The sequence below is a fragment of the Podarcis tiliguerta genome, assembly GCF_965153285.1.
Source record: "Podarcis tiliguerta genome assembly, chromosome: 10".
Lineage (NCBI taxonomy): Eukaryota > Metazoa > Chordata > Lepidosauria > Squamata > Lacertidae > Podarcis > Podarcis tiliguerta.
This window is the reverse complement of record NC_139543.1, coordinates 39565834-39587604: the sequence shown is the minus strand read 5'-3', so window position 1 is coordinate 39587604 and position 21771 is coordinate 39565834. Positions and strand designations below refer to the sequence as shown.

Below are 21771 nucleotides of genomic sequence, written 5' to 3'. Positions count from 1 at the left end.
CCCATGCTGCTCCCACCTGTCTGCCCCTCGCCCTTTTCTGCCTCCCCACTCCAAACTCTGCCCAACTTTTAAAAAGCTTACATACCCGGAGTTTGGTGGGCTTCTCCGATCTCTCCTCGCAGGTTTAAAGGGAGCTGCGTAAAATCCCCCCGTTTTCCATACTGACAGTCCTCGAAAACGCTCTGTTGCTCTTGTAATGAGATCCTGATCCCCCCCTTGTTTCTTTCTCTCTTCCACCCCCCACCCCCCCGGTTGGTGTGTGTGCGAGAGTGAGAGAGAGAGAGAGCAGGAAGTTGGAGCAGTCAGACAGCGAGCCGGCTCACTTCCTTTCCTGCATTATTCCCCAGGCGGTTTGCAGTCTGTGTAAACAGGCTTTTCCTCCCTTCTCCCCTCTCTTTGGCCACTGATGTGCAGCATTGCTGTAATATAAGACACACACATAGTAAAAGGGTAATGGCAACTTCACTCAGACGCACACACAAACCAAGGAACTCCAGCAGCTCCCTCTGACCTCCACCTCTTCCTGTTCTGCACCCCCGGGGAGGAGCTTCAAACAAGACCAACAAACTTGGCTCATCAGCCACAGCTACTAAAAACATAAGGTGGCTTCGCTGAAAAATAATAAACCAGCTTTCCCCCAAAATGCTGGGATAACAGCAAGCTGGAGTCATTTAACCGTTCTTGCAGACTCGCGCAGAGAGACCCCCACATTCACACATTTGCATGTTAAATGCTGTGTTAACAGAGTTATACAATAATAGTTTGAGTTCTATTCATAAGCATGCATGTATTAATATCTCTACTAATATAAGCAACAACAAATAGTCTGCATTTTCTGTTGTTGTTGATTAGGGTGTCTGGACTTCAGGTCTGCTAATTACTGTGGCCCTTATATCTTTTCACTAGGCTTTCCACTGACAGAGGTGCTATAAACTACTAAATTAAGACACAATGGGACAGTTCAAAGGCAGCCTTCCATCCCTTGAAATGCAAAATCAAACAGTTTCTGAGCCCAGTGACCCAGAACAGAAGCTCTGCAATCCAGTACACAGGCTGTTGAAATCCACAACTGTGATAAAATTTAAGGTGCACAGGACTGTAGTCTTAATTCAGTGCTATGACACACGGTAATTTAAGGAACAGCAAAATTAACCACTTAGAAGCAGTGAAGTACTATCAGATTCAGCATTTACAATGCAACAAAGTCAATAATGCCTCAGAAAGAAGGAGGTCTGTAAATAAAATGTAAGTGAAAAGGGCAAGACAAGAGGGTCAGATATCTCCAGAACACTTGTTGCTTATTCAAAACCAAAATACAGTAATGGAAACAAAACTCAACCAGGATGTGCACTGCAGATTAGGAAAGGTACCATCAAATCCTAAGAGAATGCCAGCATAGTTATAGAGCAAAGCCAAGGAAGTTATTAGAGGCCAAAAGGCTACCTTCAAAAAATGGAAGCCTCTCCCAAATTAAGAGGTAAATGAACAAATATATATATAATCTAGCAAAAAAATGGTAGCAGAGAGTAATGGGCTGATGCGAGGGGAGAATTTGAGGAGCATAATGCAAAAAGACCATTAAGATCAATAATAACAAATATTTAAATTATTTAAAGATAGCAGCAATCTGGCTAGGAAGGCAAATCAGCTGTTGAATGACGCAGAAGTAAAAGGTGTGCTAAAGCAGGATAAGGGGATTGAATAAAAGCTGGATGAATTTACATGTATTCACTGGAAAAGATGCAGGGCAGATATTAGTGCCTAAACTGATTTTTTTCAGAAAGGAAATCTGAGGAAGTGATGCAGATTGGGTTGCCCAGCAATAAAGGTCTAGGCCTTACTGACAAATTGAAAATGAACGAATTACCATGGCAAGAGTTCTTGAAGAGCTCACTTGTTGCTGGTCTTCTAGCAAAGACATTTAACTTGTTCCTATACCAAAGGACTGAGAAGCAGCCAATGCAATAACAGTTTTTAAAAAGGGATCAGGAAGTATCCAGGACATAAAGGTAAAGGGACCCCTGACCAATAGGTCCAGTCGTGGCCGACTCTGGGGTTGCGGCGCTCATCTCCCTTTAGTGGCCGAGGGAGCCGGCATACAGCTTCCGAGTCATGTGGCCAGCATGACTAAGCCGCTTCTGGCGAACCAGAGCAGCACACAGAAATGCCATTTACCTTCCCACTGGAGCGGTACCTATTTATCTACTTGCACTTTGTGCTTTCGAACTGCTAGGTTGACAGGAATCCAGGACATAAGGGGTTGCTAAATTTAATACCTGCTCTACAGCTATTGGTGAAAAGCATTATTAAATACAATATTAACAAGCACACAGAACAGAGTGGTGCTGGCCAGGTATTGTGGACTACAAACTTTATCAGCCCTGGCCAGCAAGACCTATGGTCAGGGATGATGGGAATTTTCAACACTTGGAGGGCACCACTTTGGCTACCCATGATATACATGGACAAGTCTTGTTTTGGGTTTTTTTTAAGAGTCAGCATGCCTTCTGCAAGGGTAAGTCCTGTCTCGGTAACTTTTTAGAATTTATTGTAAGTTTCAGCAAGTAGTGGATGGAGGTAGGTGCAAAGTGATTTCTCCTAAAGCAAGAGAAGTCAATGTGGTGCCCTCCATACACTGCTGGGCTACAACTCCCATCATTTCTAACTACAATCATACCTTGGTTTTCAAACAGTTTATTTCCTGAACGTTTTGGCTCCCGAACGTTGCAAACCCGGAAGTGACCGTTCTGGTTTGCGAACTATTTTTGGAAGCTGAACGTCCGACGGGGCTTCCATGGCTTCTTGCAGCCAATCAGAAGCAAATATTTGGTTTTTGAACATTTTGGAAGTCAAACTCCTGGAACGGATACCATTCGACTTCCAAGGTACGACAGTATTGGCAACGCTGGCTGGGGCTGAAATAAATTGTAGTCCAGTAATGTCTGGAGGACATTATGTCAGCTACTGCAAAGTGATTGGGTGAAAATTCCTGTACAGGGAATGCCATCAGCAACTAAGGAACTCTGTAGTTCTTGAGAATGCATCTGCCATAGGGAGGCACAAGTCCCTCTTAGACTGCAAGTTCTACTGTTTCTTGTGCAACTTACTTTCTGTGTGTGTCCCCAGCTTTGTTTAGATAAGGGCGAGCACATACTACTCAGAATGTTGTTTTTCTTGTTCTTACAATACTTATTGACTCTAGCAAATCTTACAAAGTCTGAACACCCCATATAAATACAGGGAAATAGGTTTGCAATAACATCCTCAATAATTATCTACAAGTTAGCCTCTTTTTTATTCTTTGTAGTAATGGGCTTGCAACACAGCTGTCAACCGTCCCTTATTTGGTGGGAAACTCCCTTATCCCAGCACCGTGTCCCGCTGCTGTCCCGGATTGATGATGTCCCTTAAATTTCCTAGGTTTCATGCTCGCCCGGCTCAGGAGGGAAGCAGCGGCTTGGGGTCCTCCGCCTCGAGAGAGTGAGAAAGAGTGTGAGCACAAGCTGCTGCATCTCCATCTCTCTCTTTTCCCCGAGGGACATGTCGTGAGGAGACGGGTGGCGGCAGGCAGGCAGGCAGCCTCTCTCTTGCGAGACTTCGGTCGCGCTGCCAGGGGAAGGCGGAGGCGGCAGCGGCAGCTGAGGAGGCGGCCTGAGGGAGGAGGAAGAGGAGGAGATGGGGAGGGATGCAGAAGGGCAGTGCTTCAGCGGCTGCGGCAGCGCCGCAAACGCCTCATGCCAGGCTCGTGGGTGGCGTGAGCGAGAGTCTCCCTCCCTCTCAGGTGAGGAAGGGCCAATGGAACTCATAAGCTAAGCAAAATCCCTTATTTTGGCTGCTGATCCCTTATTTTCAAGGCTGCTGGTCCCTTATTGAGAGCCAGTGTGGTGTAGTGGTTGAGAGCAGTAGTCTTGTAATCTGGGGAACCAGGTTCGCGTCTCCGCTCCTCCACATGCAGCTGCTGGGTGACCTTAGGCCAGTCACACTTCCTTGAAGTCTCTCAGCCCCACTCACCTCACAGAGTGTTTGTTGTGGGGGAGGAAGGGAAAGGAGAATGTTAGCCACTTTGAGACTCCTTAAAGGGGAGTGAAAGGTGGGATATCAAATCCAAACTCTTCTTCTTATTTTCAAATCTGTAAGTTGACAGCTATGGCTTGCATCCAGGGCAGGCCCCAATGAACCTCTGAGCCCAGATAGAGTCCTCTTTTTCCACCCACTTGCTTGGGCTCCTATGTTTGGATCCTGCTTACAGCAAGGTTCCTCTTCATACTGTTATGAGTTGGTTTGTGTGTGTGTGTTAAACTGGGTGCCAGACCCTTCTAATCCCTGGATCCAGCAAGTGTTAAAAACTAATCAAGCCAGGCTAGCTTCCTGATGAGGTGATCACCTGGATGATGGGCCATTAGGAGAACAAATGAAAGAGGGTGCTGTGCAAAACAACAAATGGGTGGAGCTCGTGCCACAACTCAGAGATAGTTAGAAGGACAAGGCTTGAATTTAGAGTTGAGTTTTGCAGTGATGAAAGCAGGAAGCGGGAAAGCCAGAGAGACAGAGCAATGGTTGATTTCTCTTTGAATCCAAGGCTGCAGTTATGGGAGAAACAAGACCCTGTAGGCTCAAATAGTATATATGTGTAAATAAACCACATATCATAAAGACACCACAGTCTCATTTCCAAAAGGAAACACAAACCCCTGGAGGTAAGTGCATTGTGTTAGTTGCGCTGATCAGAGCAAGCACAATTAAATTTAAGCAGAAAATTCAGTGGTGGTTGTTTTTATGCTCCCTGCATGCAGTCATTCATATAATCATAGCATTAGAGGGCCCCTTCTTCTAAATCCAAATCTCTGCCATTCAGCTCATTCCGCATTTCAGTTGTCCTCTGTATTTTCCTGTAGTCTCAAATTTAGCATGACAAAGATGGAGTTCCTCATCCTCAAAATTCCTGTTCTCTCAAAGAAATAAGAGCAGCAGTAAGGCTGGGGAGAGGAGAGTGAGGGTATGGGTGTTTAAAACATCTCCCCACTATTTTCCTTATCAGAATTGCCTTCTTCAATTCAGGCTTCTGATTTTCCTGCAATGAGAAGACTACAAGGGAGCATTGTATATTCCCCTTTTAGACAAAGAGCACCCTGGATATGTGTGTGATTTTGATCAGGAAAATAGAGAGTGAGATTAAACACCCCCTTTCCTTGGGCTGCTGTTCTGACCAAACTGACATTCTGAGCAGCTGCATTTTTGGCTACAAATATGCCATATTTTTAGGGACGTTGATAACGCTGTGGGTTAAACTACAGAGCCTAGGGCTTGCCGATCAGAAGGTCGGCGGTTCGACTCCCTGTGACGGGGTGAGCTCCTGTTGCTCGGTCCCTGCTCCTGCCAACCTAGCAGTTTGAAAGCACGCCAACGTGCAAGTATATACCTTCTGGCGGGAAGGTAAACGGCTTTTCCATGCACTGCTCTGGTTTGCCAGAAGCGGCTTAGTCATGCTGGCCACATGACCCGGAAGCTGTACGCCGGCTCTCTCAGCCAATAAAGCGAGATGAGTGCCGCAACCCCAGAGTCGGTCACGACTGGACCTAATGGTCAGGGGTCCCTTTACCTTTACGTTTATGCCATACTTTTAAAGCCCAATTCCCTCAACGACAACAAGGATCCTGGGAGCTGTAGTTTACAAAGCTACAATTCTCACAACCTTTAACAAATTTCCCAACATTCTTGGAGTGTGTGTGTGCTTTAACACAGTTTCTAAAAACACACACAAACCACCAGTTAATCCAGTCACCTGTTTGTGAAGATGTACCATAAGCTGCAAGAGAAGCCACCAATGGTTTGACCATTCATTTAGAAACCTGTTTTTTAGTCTGTCCTATAGTGGTGTGAACCCTTTTTTTGATTGACATGAGAAAGACATCCTCCCAGATTCAGGCTCTGTAGTAGTAGTTCACCACCTGTGCTACCGGTGTCTAACTGGATTCTGACATGTCAAATCTTTATGGCTACACCAATTCTGTTTTTGCAGTCTGGACAAGGGAGAAATAAAAAGGGGGTTCTGGGTGGCTGCAATACATGACTAGTTGACTGAGGACTCAGCTAAAGGTAAAGGTAAAAGACCACTGACAGTTAAGTCCAGTCGCGGACGACTCTAGGGTTGCGGCACTCATCTCGCTTTACTGGCCGAGGGAGCTGGCGTTTGTCTGCAGACAGTTTTTCCGGGTCATGTGGCCAGCATGACTAAGCCACTTCTGGCGAACCAGAGCAGCGCACGGAAACGCCGTTTACCTTCCCGCCGTAGCGGTACCTATTTATCTACTTGCACTTTGATGTGCTTTCAAACTGCTAGGTTGGCAGGAGCTGAGACCGAGCAACAAGACCTCACCCCGTCGCGGAGATTCAAACTGCCAACTTTCTTGATCGGCAAGCCCAAGGCTCATTGGTTTAGACCACAGCGCTACCCGCGTCCCTGCGGACTCAGCTACACAGCTGCAAATGAAACATTTTTAATGTGTTGTAAAGTGCAGTATGCAAATGTGACACTAGATGGTAACAGTGAGCTATGCCAAATTCAATGTATTTTTTCAAAACTTTTTTTTTTTAAAGCATTTTCACAGCATTTTTTATATGTGTGTAGATTCCACCTGAGTTTGGCTTGATGGGTCAGATGTGCAGGTCTACTCTGTAGTTTCAGGAACTACGGTACTTTTTGAACTGAACTATCCAAATTCTCAGTTTTTGAAGGGATATTTATCATCACTTTCTGACTAGCCAGAGCTAAATTTTACCGCCCCCCAAAAACATTGCTATAGTTTTCATAGCAAAGATGAAGATTCAAATCTAATTAGGAAAGGACATTAGTAACACTTTTTAGAAGTCCTACTTCCATATTAATTTAGGTGGGAGATTTATAGACCACAAATAGTCATAGTAATGCCTGCCTTATAGCCAGCATGCTGTTCTAAACTTATTTATAATTTTATAAAATGAATATGCTCCCTAAATGATTGCTTTAATGTTAAAACACTGTGCTTGTTCTAATCTTATTTGCTTTAGCGTGTTTAGCAGCACACCTTTGCATATGACTTTTTTTTTTATATTGACTTACACTGAAAGACTTAAGCAAAAGGAAATCCAACGAACTGCTGGTAATTTTTGGCCACTGTTTATGTTTGAACTTTTCTCCTTCTTCCTGTAGAAACTTCCGTATCCTCTTCCTGTGTCCCTGCAAAGGATTGTACAATGCTGAACAAGAAATGCTACATAGGCAGTGCTCCACCTTTCTCCTTCCTGCAGGGATATCCTTTTCCTTGCAGAAATGTTAAGAATGTAATGTTCCTATCAAAATGTTAGTTTATTATTTTGCCTCTGTCCATTTCTGAATTCACAACTAGATAAAAGTTAAATGTATATGCAACCACATAGCGTTCCTTCTCTGTATGAAATGTTCACTGTCAAAAATGGATTTTAAAAAAAAGAAATTTAATCAAAATGACTAGAATCCCAGGATCTTATCAAGAATGCAAGCCCAAGATAAATGAGAAAAGGGTGGGTAAGCCTTTTCTCTTAATTGTTTCAATTGAATGAACAGGAAAAGGGGTTGAGAAGGGTGGCCTTCTACCTATCTGACACCAGAGTGTTATTAATTAACTCCACTATAGATTTGCTGGTTGCAGGCTGAACTTTTAGTCTGTTACACCTCCCCACCCCACCCCCGAACCCTACAGCTTTTATCCGGATGTATTTTCAATAGCCATTTCCACCATCACTCTGCCATAGTGCGACTGGTTTGGTTGCACTGTGTTCGAAGCCTCGGGGGTGCTGTGGGGGGTGCTGCAACTACGATGTACAGTGGAAGGCGAGAGATGGGGGGTCATAAAATTTTTCGTTGCATAGGGCGCTATGGAAATTTGAGGCCCCAAAATCTTCCACTGACTCTGCAGACAGCTTAAACCAGGGGTAGGCAACCTAAGGCCCATGGGCCACAAGCGGCCCATGGGGGTTGTTTAACCAGCCCATAAGCTGCCCCCGAACTAAGCTGCCCACTCGGTGAGTCCCCATGCGCTGTGCACACCGGCGCTGCGCCGTGCGAGGACTCAATAACGTGGCGCCGGAAATCGCCTCTGTGCATGCACAGATGCTGGGAAATGCATCTGTGCAGACCCATCTGCTGGAAATCGTGTTGGAACAGATGCCAGAAACCGCAGGCACATACACAATCCGGCCCATGGAGGGTTTCCACTGGAGTGAACCGGCCCGCCCCACACACAAAATTAGAGTGCACTGTGCATGTGGCAGACAGAAGCCTGAGTTAATCACAAGAACAAAATAAGGGTTTGTACACCACTTATCATCTCATACTGGGATCTAGATATGTTTCTACCTTATGTGAACTATCCTAAATACCTGCCAGTAGCAACACACTACTTCAATAACATTCATTGGGGAGCTTTCATTTATATCAAAGGAAGTTTCAGACCAGAAGGGAAACCAATAATTTATCTTAAATTAAGGTTATATGGAATATATATATATATATATATATATATATATATATATATGACTCTTATCATCATTGACAAAAGGGGCCGGGGCCTTTTTCATACTGAGGGCCATATTTCCTTCCGGACAGCCTTTGGGGTATTGGGGGTAGGCAAATTATGTGCAGAGCAGCAAAAATATACATTTTACATTAAGCTAGTTTTGCACACCCTTCTGTATCCTCCATCTAGGCATTAATTATTAGAATTCAATGTCACATTTTAGCCAGGTAGAAACATTCTAGGAGGGTGCAAAGTAAGGCTAGTAATACATTTGGCCTGGGGCAGGAAGTGGGGGTATAGCTGAGGAGGAGGAGGAGCTTGGAAGAGTACTAAGGGCTAGATAGAGAGGCCCAGAGAACTGCAATTTACCTCTGAATCTGAGGTTCCCTACCCCTGGTTTACAATATGTGATTTTTCTCTTTTCCTCATATGTTAAAATTTATTCGTCCTAAGGACTAATCTACACTGGTCATTTAAAACGTAAAAATGTGTTATAAACATGTGGCACCAGATGGGGCTGTAGAGCAGCGAGCTGTCGTCAATGTAAAATTGCTTTGAGAGCTTTGCTACTTTTTAAAAAATAGTGTTTTCCAGATCAGTGTAGATACAGCCTTCCATTCAAGTTACCCCATTCTTAGTATTGATCTGTGACAGGAATAGCAGTGACTAAACCAAGAGTTTCCTGGCCTGTGCATTGGAGTCCCTGACTTGCAGTGACTCACTCAACAATGTCCTGCTTTGGACAAATTTCTCTCGTGCATCTAGAGGGCACGGCATTGCCTAACCCAGCTCCAGTCAAACCTCGGTTTTCAAACATCTCGGCTGCCAAACGTTTGGGAAGCCAAACGCTGAAAACCCGGAAGTTAATGCTTCCATTTTCAAACGTATCTCGAAAGTCAGATGGCTTCCGAGGCGCATTTCTCCATTTTTTCAATGGATTTTGCTGCCAGCCCTTTGATCCTCAGTTTTCGAATGTTTAGGAAGTTAAACGAACTTCTGGAATGGATTATGTTTGAAAACCAAGGTTTCACTGTACAGTGGTACCTCGGGTTAAGTACTTAATTCGTTCCGGAGGTTCGTTCTTAACCTGAAACTGTTCTTAACCTGAAGCACCACTTTAGCTAATGGGGCCTCCTGCTACTGCTGCACCACTGCTGCACGATTTCTGTTCTCATCCTGAAGCAAAGTTCTTAACCCGAGGTAATATTTCTGGGTTAGTGGAGTCTGTAACCTGAAGTGTATGTAACCTGAAGTGTATGTAACCCGAGGTACCACTGTATAAGAGCTGCCCAACACTCCATCTTGTCTATTTCTAATTCTGTTGATACAGTATTTATATTTCCAGCTCCCCATATGCTTGACTGCTAATGACCTAGCACTCTTCTGTTTCAGCCCTAATTATATTTAGCTTTACCTTTTTCATTCTCTTGCACTCACATCTATTTATCTGAGGTGGGAATTATGTTGTAAAGAAGCCCTATTGCTTTTAATACGAGCACTCAAAGAATTAATATCCAGAAAGGAATTAATTCCCAGCTAGCACATTATGCAATGAAATGAAGAGGACTACTAAATCTGAGGAAGTCATATGAGAAGTTGCATCCCTTTCAGCTTAGAGAACAAAGAAGAAAGTTGGATGAAATATGATAAACAAAAAGCACAAGGAACAGGACAGTCCATTACATCAACAGTAGGATTTCCATGTTTTCCAGAATCTATCTTGTCTCCCAGCTTTTTGGAAGTCAGGCTTCAAATAAAAATGTAATACTCAGAAAAGGCCCATTAAAATCAACTGACTTAAGTAAGTCATGACTCAACGAAGCTGGTTTATTTTAGTGGATGTACTCTGAGTCAGATGCCACCCATATTGTATTATTTATTTTTGTTTGTTGAAAGTATTTCTTACTTGCGAAGAGATAAAAGAAATACAGTGGTACCTCGGGTTAAGTACTTAATTCGTTCCAGAGGTCTGTTCTTAACCTGAAGCACCACTTTAGCTAATGGGGCCTCCCGTTGCCACCGCACCACCAGAGCACGATTTCTGTTCTCATCCTGAAGCAAAGTTATTAACCCGAGGTACTATTTCTGGATTAGCGGAGTTGTAACCTGAAGCAGTGGCGTAGCGTGGGGGGGCAGGGGGGGCTGGCCGCACCGGCCGCAACATCAGGGGGGGCGCACTCGCACTCGCAGCTCTCTGCCCCTACCTGGCTCACTCACTCACTCTCACTGCAGTGCTGGCTGTGCGAATCCGATCCGAGCCGCCGGGTCGCCGCCCACTGTGGAGGGGAGGGTGCCAGGCGTGCGGTGCAGTGCGGAGAGAGAGCGAGGGACTATCTGGGTGAGGGACAGTGCAGTGGGGGGGGGCGCAAATTACTTGCCTTGCCCCAGGTTAGGGGGCGCAAATTACTTGCCTTGCCCCGGGTGCTGACAACCCACGCTACGCCACTGACCTGAAGCGCCTGTAACCTGAAGCATATGTAACCCAAGGTACCACTGTAATGAAATGCGTTTAAGCTAGTTGGAAAAATAAAGTAGCGTAATAAGAACGGCTGGAAGTCAAGTCACTTGATAGGTGTCCGTGTGGGGTGGGTGTGTAGGTATGTTGATATGTATAGTATAAATAGGTATTATGTAGAGTAATGTAGGTATGTTATGAAAATAGTGTGTTGTGTTCGTGTATTGTGTAAACGTATATGTATGTGTTTTATATGTTAATAAAATAAAAATTAATTTAAGAAAAGAAAAGAAAGAAAGTATTTCTTACTTGCTCCTCTTATCACTAAAGGTAATCCCAGGGTGGGTTGCATAAAAATTTAAAACATAATACATGATAAAACAGAAGAATACAAAAATAACACAATAAAGCATTCTGTAGCTTTATCCCACTTAACTAAACATTCCCTTCTATGTTCTCATACAATCCAATCACTTGAGATAAACTCTATACTCCAGGCTTGTACAGGATGCTCCTATCCATTACAAGTGCCCCAATATGAACACAGTGCTGTGTCCTCCTTCGCACATCAGGGCAGGCATAGGTTTCTGAATCAGGAGCAGTCTTCAAAGGGATTCTAGAGCAGACAAGCCATTCATTGTGGCATCTCCCCCTCTTCTCTGCCTTTTTAAATGAAGTAACATGTTTGCATTTGTTTAGCTTCCAGGTCTTTGTGATCTTGGAATATATTCCTTTCAAAGGTAATCTAGAGGGACTCTACTTTTTTCGACATCAGACTCTTCTTACTTTCATCTTTCAGACTCTTTCATCTCCCTAGTCTTTTTTGTTGATTGGTTTCTTCTGCCTTTTGTTTTGCTTTACAGTGTTCAATGGTTGGCTTCTCCTCCCCTGAGCAGGAAGAAACCCATGCTAGACTCTGCAAGGTTTGCTCTCTTCAAAGTGGAGAGAAATGATGGTTCTTCAGTACATTTCACTATGTCAGCTCCAGTCTGTTGACCAACCTCACTCTGGAGATCTGCAATGCTTAGGACATAGCAGAGTGCTATTTAAGAAGGGGCCTATTGTCGAGTCGTTATGGTTGTCCTCTCCACTGGATTTGAATCTGAAGCCACAAAATACTCTTAACAGGTTGTTATTGTAAGCAAAATGTTGAGTGTATTTTCTTGTTGACAGAACAGCTTGGGCACAAGTGTGTAGGAGGGTGGAGGCATGCCCCCTTGGCCCAACCCTCAACATCACTGGACATACCCCCTCCATTCCTGGCCTTCATCTAATTTGTGTGGAGATCTGAGGGGGACATGCCCCCCTCTTGGTTGTGAGGAGGTTTGTGAGCACAACCCTCCTCACAACCAAGAACCCTGCCTTTTGAGGGTTCCTGATCTAGAAGATGCCCGGAAGGTTTGAAGTGAGAACTACTTACCGATGGGGCTTTTGTTAAATCATGCCACTGCTTATCATGCTTGCAGAAAAAGATAGAGAAAGGGGCAGGTATGGAAAGATTGGAGAAGAGCAAAGAAGGATGGCTCTATCCACCATTATCTCCGCCTCTGACTACCATTGGTTCTAACCACTGACTGATATTTCCTGTGGGTTAATAGCCCTACATAGAGGGGGAAAGGCACAACAAATACTAATGTCCATAAGATCCAGATGCAGATTTGAAGCATGCAGATGATCTTGCACCTGGGATTTTTTCTAGCTCTTATGAAGTGCATCCCAGAAGCCAAAACCAGGTCAATATTCTAATGTACTCACAGTTACAATAAAAAGGTAAAGGTACCCCTGCCCGTACGGGCCAGTCTTGACAGACTCTAGGGTTGTGCGCCCATCTCACTCAAGAGGCCGGGGGCCAGCGCTGTCCGGAGACACTTCCAGGTCACGTGGCCAGCGTGACATCACTGCTCTGGCGAGCCAGAGCCGCACACGGAAACGCCATTTACCTTCCCGCTAGTAAGCGGTCCCTATTTATCTACTTGCACCCGGGAGTGCTTTCGAACTGCTAGGTTGGCAGGCGCTGGGACCGAATAACGGGAGCGCACCCCGCCGCAGGGATTCGAACCGCCGATCTTTCGATCAGCAAGCCCTAGGCGCTGAGGCTTTTACCCACAGCGCCACCTGCGTCCCAACACACAGTTACAATGGGTGCCTTCAAAATATATGTTCTTGTCACCGTTACTTACATTGCTTTTTTAAGATGAAGGGACGCGTACACATAATGCAATGTGAAAACCATCTTTAGACCCGGCCAGTATGGCCAACTATCGCCCAGTCTCAAATCTTCCATTCTTGGGCAAGGTGATTGAGCGCGTGGTTGCTGAACAACTCCAGGCACGCCTGGAGGATGCGGACCATTTGGATCCCTTCCAATCGGGATTCAGGCCTCACCATGGGACTGAAACTGCCTTGGTCGCGCTGGTTGATGATCTCCGGCGAGCTAGGGACAAAGGTGAGAGTTGTTTCCTGGTTCTGCTGGATCTCTCAGCGGCCTTTGATACAATCGACCATAACATCCTTCTGGACCGTCTAGAGGGGCTGGGAGCTGGGGGCACTGTTATACAGTGGTTTCGCTCCTTCCTCCTGGGCCGTGTTCAGAAAGTGGTGGTGGGGGATGAGTGTTCAGACCCCTGGGCCCTCACTTGTGGGGTGCCTCAGGGTTCCGTCCTCTCCCCCATGCTTTTTAACATCTATATGAAGCCGCTGGGAGAGATCATCAGGGGGTTTGGACTGGGTGTCCATCAATATGCAGATGATACCCAGCTCTACCTCTCTTTCAAATCAGAACCAGTGAAGGCGGTGAAGGTCCTGTGTGAGTGCCTGGAGGCGGTTGGAGGATGGATGGCGGCTAATGGATTGAAGTTGAATCCTGACAAGACAGAAGTACTGTTTTTGGGGGACAGGCGGCGGGCTGGTGTGGAGGACTCCCTGGTCCTGAATAGGGTAACTGTGCCCCTGAAGGACCAGGTGCGCAGCCTGGGAGTCATTTTGGACTCACAGCTGTCCATGGAGGCACAGGTCAATTCTGTATCCAGGGCAGCTGTCTACCAACTCCACCTGGTACGCAGGCTGAGACCCTACCTGCCCGCGGACTGTCTCGCCAGAGTGGTGCATGCTCTAGTTATCTCCCGCTTGGACTACTGCAATGCGCTCTACGTGGGGCTACCTTTGAAGGTGACTCGGAAACTACAACTAATCCAGAATGCGGCAGCTAGACTGGTGACTGGGGGCGGCCGCCGAGACCACATAACACCGGTCTTGAAAGACCTACACTGGCTCCCAGTACGTTTCCGAGCACAATTCAAAGTGTTGGTGCTGACCTTTAAAGCCCTAAACGGCCTCGGCCCAGTATACCTGAAGGAGCGTCTCCACCCCCATCGTTCTGCCCGGACACTGAGGTCCAGCTCCGAGGGCCTCCTGGCGGTTCCCTCATTGCGAGAAGCAAAGCTACAGGGAACCAGGCAGAGGGCCTTCTCGGTAGTGGCGCCCGCCCTGTGGAACGCCCTCCCAGCAGATGTCAAAGCGATAAATAACTACCTGACATTCAGAAGACATCTTAAGGCAGCCCTGTTCAGGGAAGTTTTTAATCTGTGATATTTTACTGTATTTTTTGTTTCTATGGAAGCCGCCCAGAGTGGCTGGGGAAACCCAGCCAGATGGGCGGGGTACAAATAATAAATTATTATTATATTATTATTATCTCATGGAGAAAAGGAGATGCTTTTCTGCTTCAAGCAATACATATTCCATGCATCTTTTGTAAGCAGTACAGAAAGTACCAGTGCTTGCTAGGAAACAGACACATGTCTTGCCCCTCTCCAGTTTGTCTGCACATGCCCAATCTACTCCTGTCTGTCAAATGAAACATTCTAAGAGGTCTGAAAGATTTGCATGGAACAAATTCTTGTGTAAATGGCATGCTTTTTTGGAGGCATGCTAATGGAGGCATTTCGCAAAGATTTCTTCCAGGACGCAATTATTTCTAGCTTCCTCAAACCATGCTCCATGGCACTTTGTTCCTGGAATAAATGGTACTGCATGTAAAGGTATAATTATGTAGACATCTTTGTTTTGCTCGCATTGGCCAATGCTAATGTTAGAAAGCACTTATCCTGTGGGTAAGACATGCTGGTACAGCATCCATTGCCTGGAAACACTAGGCAGACGAACAAGGCCAACTTGCAGGGCTTATTTTCCCTTTCTTTTAAAATTGCAGACCACAAACACTGATAGAACGTCAACTGTTTTCAGTCTAGACAGGATGAAGAAATGGTGGTGCCCTTTCAATTTCTTCTCAGCAAACCAGTACCTTTCCTTCTAAAGTGGATTCATCGCTTTTTATAAATTACAAAAATATAATGCCTTGCTAGTAGATTTAAATTATTTATGCTACCTGATGCTATTGCATGCTTTACTAAGAAGGAAATTTCAAGTTCAGCAAGACTTACTTTACTTAGAAAATGTCAGGTGTTGGGCTGATTTCCTCCACCCCTCCCCAGCCAGAAAGCAGGTACAGTAAGGCAAGTATAGCTTCCTTCTTTACTTGCAATGTTGGGGTGATGGGTTTCTGGTTCTGGGAGCATTTTATGTGAAGTATGCTACCAAACTGCTGGCAGTTAGAAGCACAAAACCCAAAGTTGACATGTGAGAGAGATAGACGCTAGACAGAGGAGGCAGCCTGAAGTCTGGGAGGGAGAGACATGCTTGATTTCTGCTGGAATCCAAGGCTGTGGCTATAGGAGAAGCAAGGTCTTGTTGGGGTGTTAACACTGTGAGCCCCTCCACCATAGGCTCAGGTTGTATATCCATGTAAATAAACCATATATCATAAAAACACTGCTGTCTCCACTGTCCCTCATTCCGAGGAAACTGAACTCTGGGTAAGTGCCTCAAAACACTGCGATCTCACACCACTTGGAGACTGGGGTGGTATGCAACAATATTTTGAAAATTGTGAATGGGCGTGAGAAAGGAAGGCAGGTAATGTTAATTTCACTACAGTGGTACCCCGCAAGACGAATGCCTCGGAAGACGAAAAACTCGCTAGACGAAAGGGTTTTTCGTTTTCTGAGGTGCTTCGCAAGATGGATTTTCCTAAGGGCTTGCTTCGCTAGACAAAACGGCCCTGCCTCTCCTGTCATGGCGACGGTCATTGCACGCACGCACGCACGCTCGCTTCCCCGCTCCTCCGGCTCCCTCCCACCTTCCGGCTGACGGCTCCTCCGGCTCCCTCCCACCTTCCGGCTGACGGCCAACCTTCCGGCTGCCTCGCGCCGCTGCCCACCCCCCTCACGCGCTCCCCTCAGAGAGCCGCTGCCGCCAGCAGCCTGCGTTGCAGCCAGAGTCGCGCTCCTGAGCCCTGCCGCCCTCCAGCAGCCGCGTCGTGCGGTGGCCACAACGTGCGGGTGAGTCCGAGGTACCGGCTGCGGCAGCTGTCCTGCTTCTCCCCGCCCCTCCCCGCCGTTGTTAGTGTTAAAATGCAGTGGTGCTTCGCGAGACGAAAAAACTCGCACAACGAAAAAACTCGCGGAACGAATTCATTTCGTCTTGCGAGGCACCACTGTACATTTCAAAACACCCTGAATTATTTTTACCAACTTTCCCTCAGAATCAGGTATACAGAAAGAAGTAAAGAGGTGGGTCTTTGTTAAACAAAAACAAAACAAAACCTGACAATAGTAATAGGGAGAGTTCCAGCTCTTGTCTCTTAACTTGGTAAGCAGGATACCCTCATGGCATCTCTTCTTGTTTGACTAATGTGGAGAGAGCTCCCTCTCCTGTCTCTGGCTGGTTAAGCAGCTGGTCATTCTGTTGTCATGTTGTGTTCTGGCAGCCAAATCTCTGGGACCCAGAAACTACATGGAAGTTTGTGCGTTATCTGTATAGCCACATACATTGTTAACATCTAGGTCTGTGTCTACATGCGAGCCTTGGGAAACCTTTGCATCTGAGTAGGTGCTGCCTGCCCTTACCAGGTGGGACCTATTTATCTGGGTGCATTTGCAACAGGAATAGACTTGGCACCTATCACATGCTTGGCTGAATATAATGTGTGTGTATGTGTCTCGAGTGGGGTGAGTTGGGGTGCCAGGATATTAACTGTTGAGCAGGGTGAGATATGACATGAGAGGATGGACATGTCAGGTAAGGAGAGGTGAGGGATAGCATCTGACAGCTGTCCTCTTGGCCAGTCCTTCCTCCACCTGGACCTAGGTGACCCTGCTGTTCTGCCCTCTGTTCTGGCAGTGCTCTTCAGTGCAGAGCAGGCATAGGCAAACTCGGCCCTCCAGATGTTTTGGGACTACAACTCCCATCATCCCTAGCTAACAGGACCAGTGGTCAGGGATGATGGGAGTTGTAGTCCTAAAACATCTGGAGGGCCAAGTTTGCCTATGCCTGGTGCAGAGTAAAGCATCTATCATGGTTGTGGGTCCAGCTTAGCAGGTATTGCTGAGATCTGGATGGGTGAACTAGGCAAAGGAAACCAGACTAAGCTCTTCCTTTCCAAATAAGACAGTGAAGCACCTGCTCCTTAAGAAACAACACTGGACCCGGAGATGACAACTACCAACCAATTGCTGATGTAACACTCTCCTGTTTTGAGTTAGGAGCAGATTCCCCTCTCTCTGAAGAAGCAGGTGCATCGATTGGAGGTGCTCTAAGTGCTGTCGTTGTCAACGGAGGCAGAAATGGCCTCTACAGCAAGGAGTGCGTTTTGCCAGCTTCAGCTATTGACATTCCTGGATGGGGGTAGCTTGGTCACACCCTGATAACCTCAAGAATGGACTATTGCATGCATTTTAAATGAAAGCACACATTCTACTCATGTAAAAACACGCTGATTCCTGGACTGTCTGTGGACCAGATTGAGAAGGCGATTGGGCCGCATCCGGCCCCCGGGCCTTGGGTTGCCTACCCCTGATGTAAGTAGACACCTTGAATCACACTATGTGTTACATACAGAGGGGGAACTAGCTGCTCTGGCACCCAGCTGTGTACCTGGGGGTGGGGCTAACCGCCTACAGCGAGCGGCGAGTGTCCGGGGGGGGTGCCACCCACGGCAAGCGGCAAATGTCCTGGGGGATGCTGCCTATGGCGAGTTGTGAGCATCCCAGGGGGTGGGGCGGCGATGTCACACCCCCCTCAGGGATGACACCCGGGGCAGCCCGCATCCACCTCACCCCCTTCCTCTGCCAGTGGTTATAAACATTCTTTAGTACATATATAATGTAAGTGGATCAATTTACACAATCATTATTAACGATTGCCAGTGTTGCTTTTGGGTGACAAGATCACCGCCTAGAAGTGGTGTATCTATCTATAATGGTATCAAAACAGCGGAAGAAGATGCAGCCTTGTGGCTTCCCAATTCATCTTCTACCAACTAGTTGTAGCAAATAAGACTCCCAGTTTCTTGCCATAGCATAGCAGGATATGCAACAGACCAGTGGATGAATAGGGCAGGAGGCAAAGCTTCACCGTTTTTAACAGTGTTGGCAGCACTTGCAATCTTCAGATTGTTTCCCCAACTTTTGTCTACATAAGGAGACTGCATACCCCTGGCTAACTATCTTGGCCTTTTATAAGTCATTGCTTTTCCAGATAGCATGGAGAATTTCATCCACCAAATACAATGCCTATAGAAGTGAGGCAGACACCCCTGATCTTGCCAGAGATCCAGCTCACATCAAACCACAACCCTGTAAAGATATTGGAGTAAAGAAAAGTATTTCTTTATGTCTCTGTGTGCATGCAAAAGATGAAATGTGGCATGCAAATCAGATGCCTAGGGCACCAGGATAGGATAATTTTCCTATATCCTAGCACTGCTAGAATGTTTAAGAGTCACTCCAGTACATGGTAACTGTATGAAATGTTGTGTTCCCTCGTTCCTCCTCTCTCTTATTATATCCATATGGAGTGGTTGAATCAATAAGTGGCATTTAAGGGGTTAACAGCTATACTAGGAGAGGAAAGGGTGGAGAAGGGAAGTGGATTGGAGGGGGCTGGCAGTGGGGAGAGGAACAGTGGCACTGTTGCAATCATGAGATCAAATCGCAGGGTGGAGGAGGTTTTTCCAGATCCTCTGACCTTAAAAGTTGGGGAGTAAAAGGAAGAGGAAGCACATTTGCACAGGCCTTCTGTCATAGCTTCCTTAGGGAGGGGTGCCTGTCCACGCACACACAGAAACCTCAGCTAAACAAGTATATATATATATATGTGTGTGTGTGTGTGTGTGTGTGTGTGTGAAGTTGCACACTGAGACACACAAAGGGACATGTAAACAATGGGAATATTTTATTCACAGTTCTGTCCTCAAATCCCTCACATGCTGAAAACCCAGAGCTATTCACAATGTGAAATAAGTTTAAAAAACGGTAATAATAATATTAGTGGGGTTTTGCACTTCAACAGCACCTTCTCTGGTTCCCAAAATACACTATGTCTGCAATACAAAGGCACTCACTCATGGTCAAATAAACAACATAACTTGAGACTTAAAGGTTTTGCTCCACAGAGGGACCACTGAGACATGAACAGTTCTCTATGCAATTATGTATATCAGCAATAAATATTGATCTCAGTAGCTGCTTATTAAAAGTAATATGTTGATATGTGTGCGATTCTCCAATGTAATTATAGAAAAAGGATACAGTACTTAGAACATAAGCAGTTTTTTACTGCGGATGCATCTGCTAGGTCTCTCTGCTTTTTGATTGATGAGGCATCAAGGCTCATTTTAATATTATTAAAAGTGTGTAAGACTAACAACTCCAAACATGCAAATGAATAGCAATAATAATGTAAGATACCTATACAAAATAGAGTAAATGCTATTCAGTACAAGAAATATTGAAATTGCCTCATACTTTCCATATTTTAGAGAACTAATATTAATTATTAACATGCTTTTAAAACTGAATCTGCCTGAATGTTGAGCCAATCAAGTGATCTCATTGGGAGAACATTCTTTTTAGTGTTTTGTATGTAGGCTGTATTACAAATGATACATTTGTGGGTGCCACTGTGGTCTAGGGCTTGCCGATTGGAAGGCAGTGGTTTGAATCCCCGCGACAGGGTGAGCTCCCGTTGCTCGGTCCCTGCTCCTGCCAACTTAGCAGTTTGAAAGCACGTCAAAGTGCAAGTAGATAAATAGGTACCACTCTGGCAGGAAGGTAAACAGTGTTTCCGTGCGCTGCTCTGGTTTCACCAGACGCGGCTTAGTCATGCTGGCCACATGATCCGGAAAAACTGTCTGCAGACAGTAAAGTGAGATGAGCACCGCAACCCCAGAGTCGTTCGCGACTAGACTTAACTGTCGGCGTCCTTTACTTTTACCTTTGTGCCGAATGTATTACAAATGAGGGAGCTGGGTATGGAAAAGAGAAGACTGAGAGGAGATATGATAGCCATCTTCAAATGACTATCACATCTTCAAAGACTATCACATGAAAGAGGAAGTTTGTTTTCTCCTGCTCTGGAGGGTAGGACCCAAACCGATAGATTCATGTTACAAGAAAGGAGATTACGACTAAATGCATATCAGAAAGAACTTTATGGCAGTAAGAGGTGTTCAGTAGTGGAATGGACTTTTCTGGAATCCATATGCAATTTCATCAACGTCGTTCCCCACCTCCACTCCAGCTTCTTAATCAAAAGTGTTACTTTACTGGTTTCCTTTCCAATATACTTTGACAGTCAAGGCAGCATGAAGTCTGTCTGGCACAACAGCTCCACTGTAGCAATTAAATGTCTGCCAGCCAGTCAGCCGACTTCCTGAGACATATTTCCAGTGTTGGAAAGTATACATTGTGTGGTATATTAGCAATTGAGTGTGCTGCTCCAGTCCAGTTCCTTCAGTGGTGCCAGTGTTTGTGATAACTGATACACCTGAGCAAATAAATGTGTGCTATTTTGTGCAGTTTCGAAATATATGACACGGTACCAAATGCATATGTAATGTTATACAGTTGCCAGCCAGAAACCTCTGGTTTCTTTCTTCCACCCTGCATTGTTTTCAATCAGGAGTAGCCAACATGGTGCCCTCCAGGTGTTGCTAGACTACAACTCCCATCAGCCCCATCTCACATGACCAGTGGGCAGGGATGATGGGACCTGTAGTCCAGCCAATATCTGGAGGGCACCAAGTTGGCTACCCCTGTTTTAAGTGGAGACGCATTTTGTGGATGGGAAGGGGCAGGGGAGGTTCCTAATAATGTTTACCTGGACTATTAGCTCTGAAATTTTTATACCAGTTGTAGCTATGAGAGATAAACTACTTCCCCAAACCCCATAGAGGCAGAAGGTCCAGTGGGAAAAGAAGGTTGAGGTTGCAGTAACAATAGAAATGAAATTTTCCTGGGGCAAACTTGGCTTAAATAAGTATTGCAGGGTGGGGAGCTGGGTGACATCCAGATGTAGTTGGACTACAACTCCCATTATATTATCCCTTATCCCTGACCACTGGCTAGGCTGACTAGGGCTGATGGGAGTTGGGTCTCCAACAATATTTGGCAGACCACAGCAGGCATTTAAAGCACATTCAGCACACCTTTAAGGCACATGGTTTTCCCCAAAGAATCTTTGGAACTGTAGTTTGTTAAGGGTACTACTGGGATCTATAGCTCTGCTACATTTCCCAGGATTCTGTGGGGGGTGTTGGGTGTTTTAAATGTGCTTTGAATGTATATTGTAGATCAGCAATTTTGCTGAATAGCCCTCGGGTCAGGTGCAAGTCTTTCCTGAGCTGTGGTCGGAAAAAATGGTCATGAGGAAATAAGTAGGGAC

The 21771-nt window shown here is 45.7% G+C and overlaps 2 protein-coding genes across 3 annotated transcripts in view; both read right to left on the bottom strand.

Annotated features, from left to right (window-relative positions):
* Positions 1–564, bottom strand: part of ELK3 (ETS transcription factor ELK3) — a 45966-nt gene extending 45402 nt beyond the window's left edge. The window contains exon 1 of the mRNA XM_083401076.1: positions 86–564. The gene's annotated coding sequence lies outside the window, so the exon portion shown is untranslated. The remainder of the gene's footprint in view (positions 1–85) is intronic.
* SNRPF (small nuclear ribonucleoprotein polypeptide F) overlaps positions 1–21771 on the bottom strand; it is a 228166-nt gene that overhangs the window by 127401 nt on the left and 78994 nt on the right. The window lies entirely within an intron of this gene.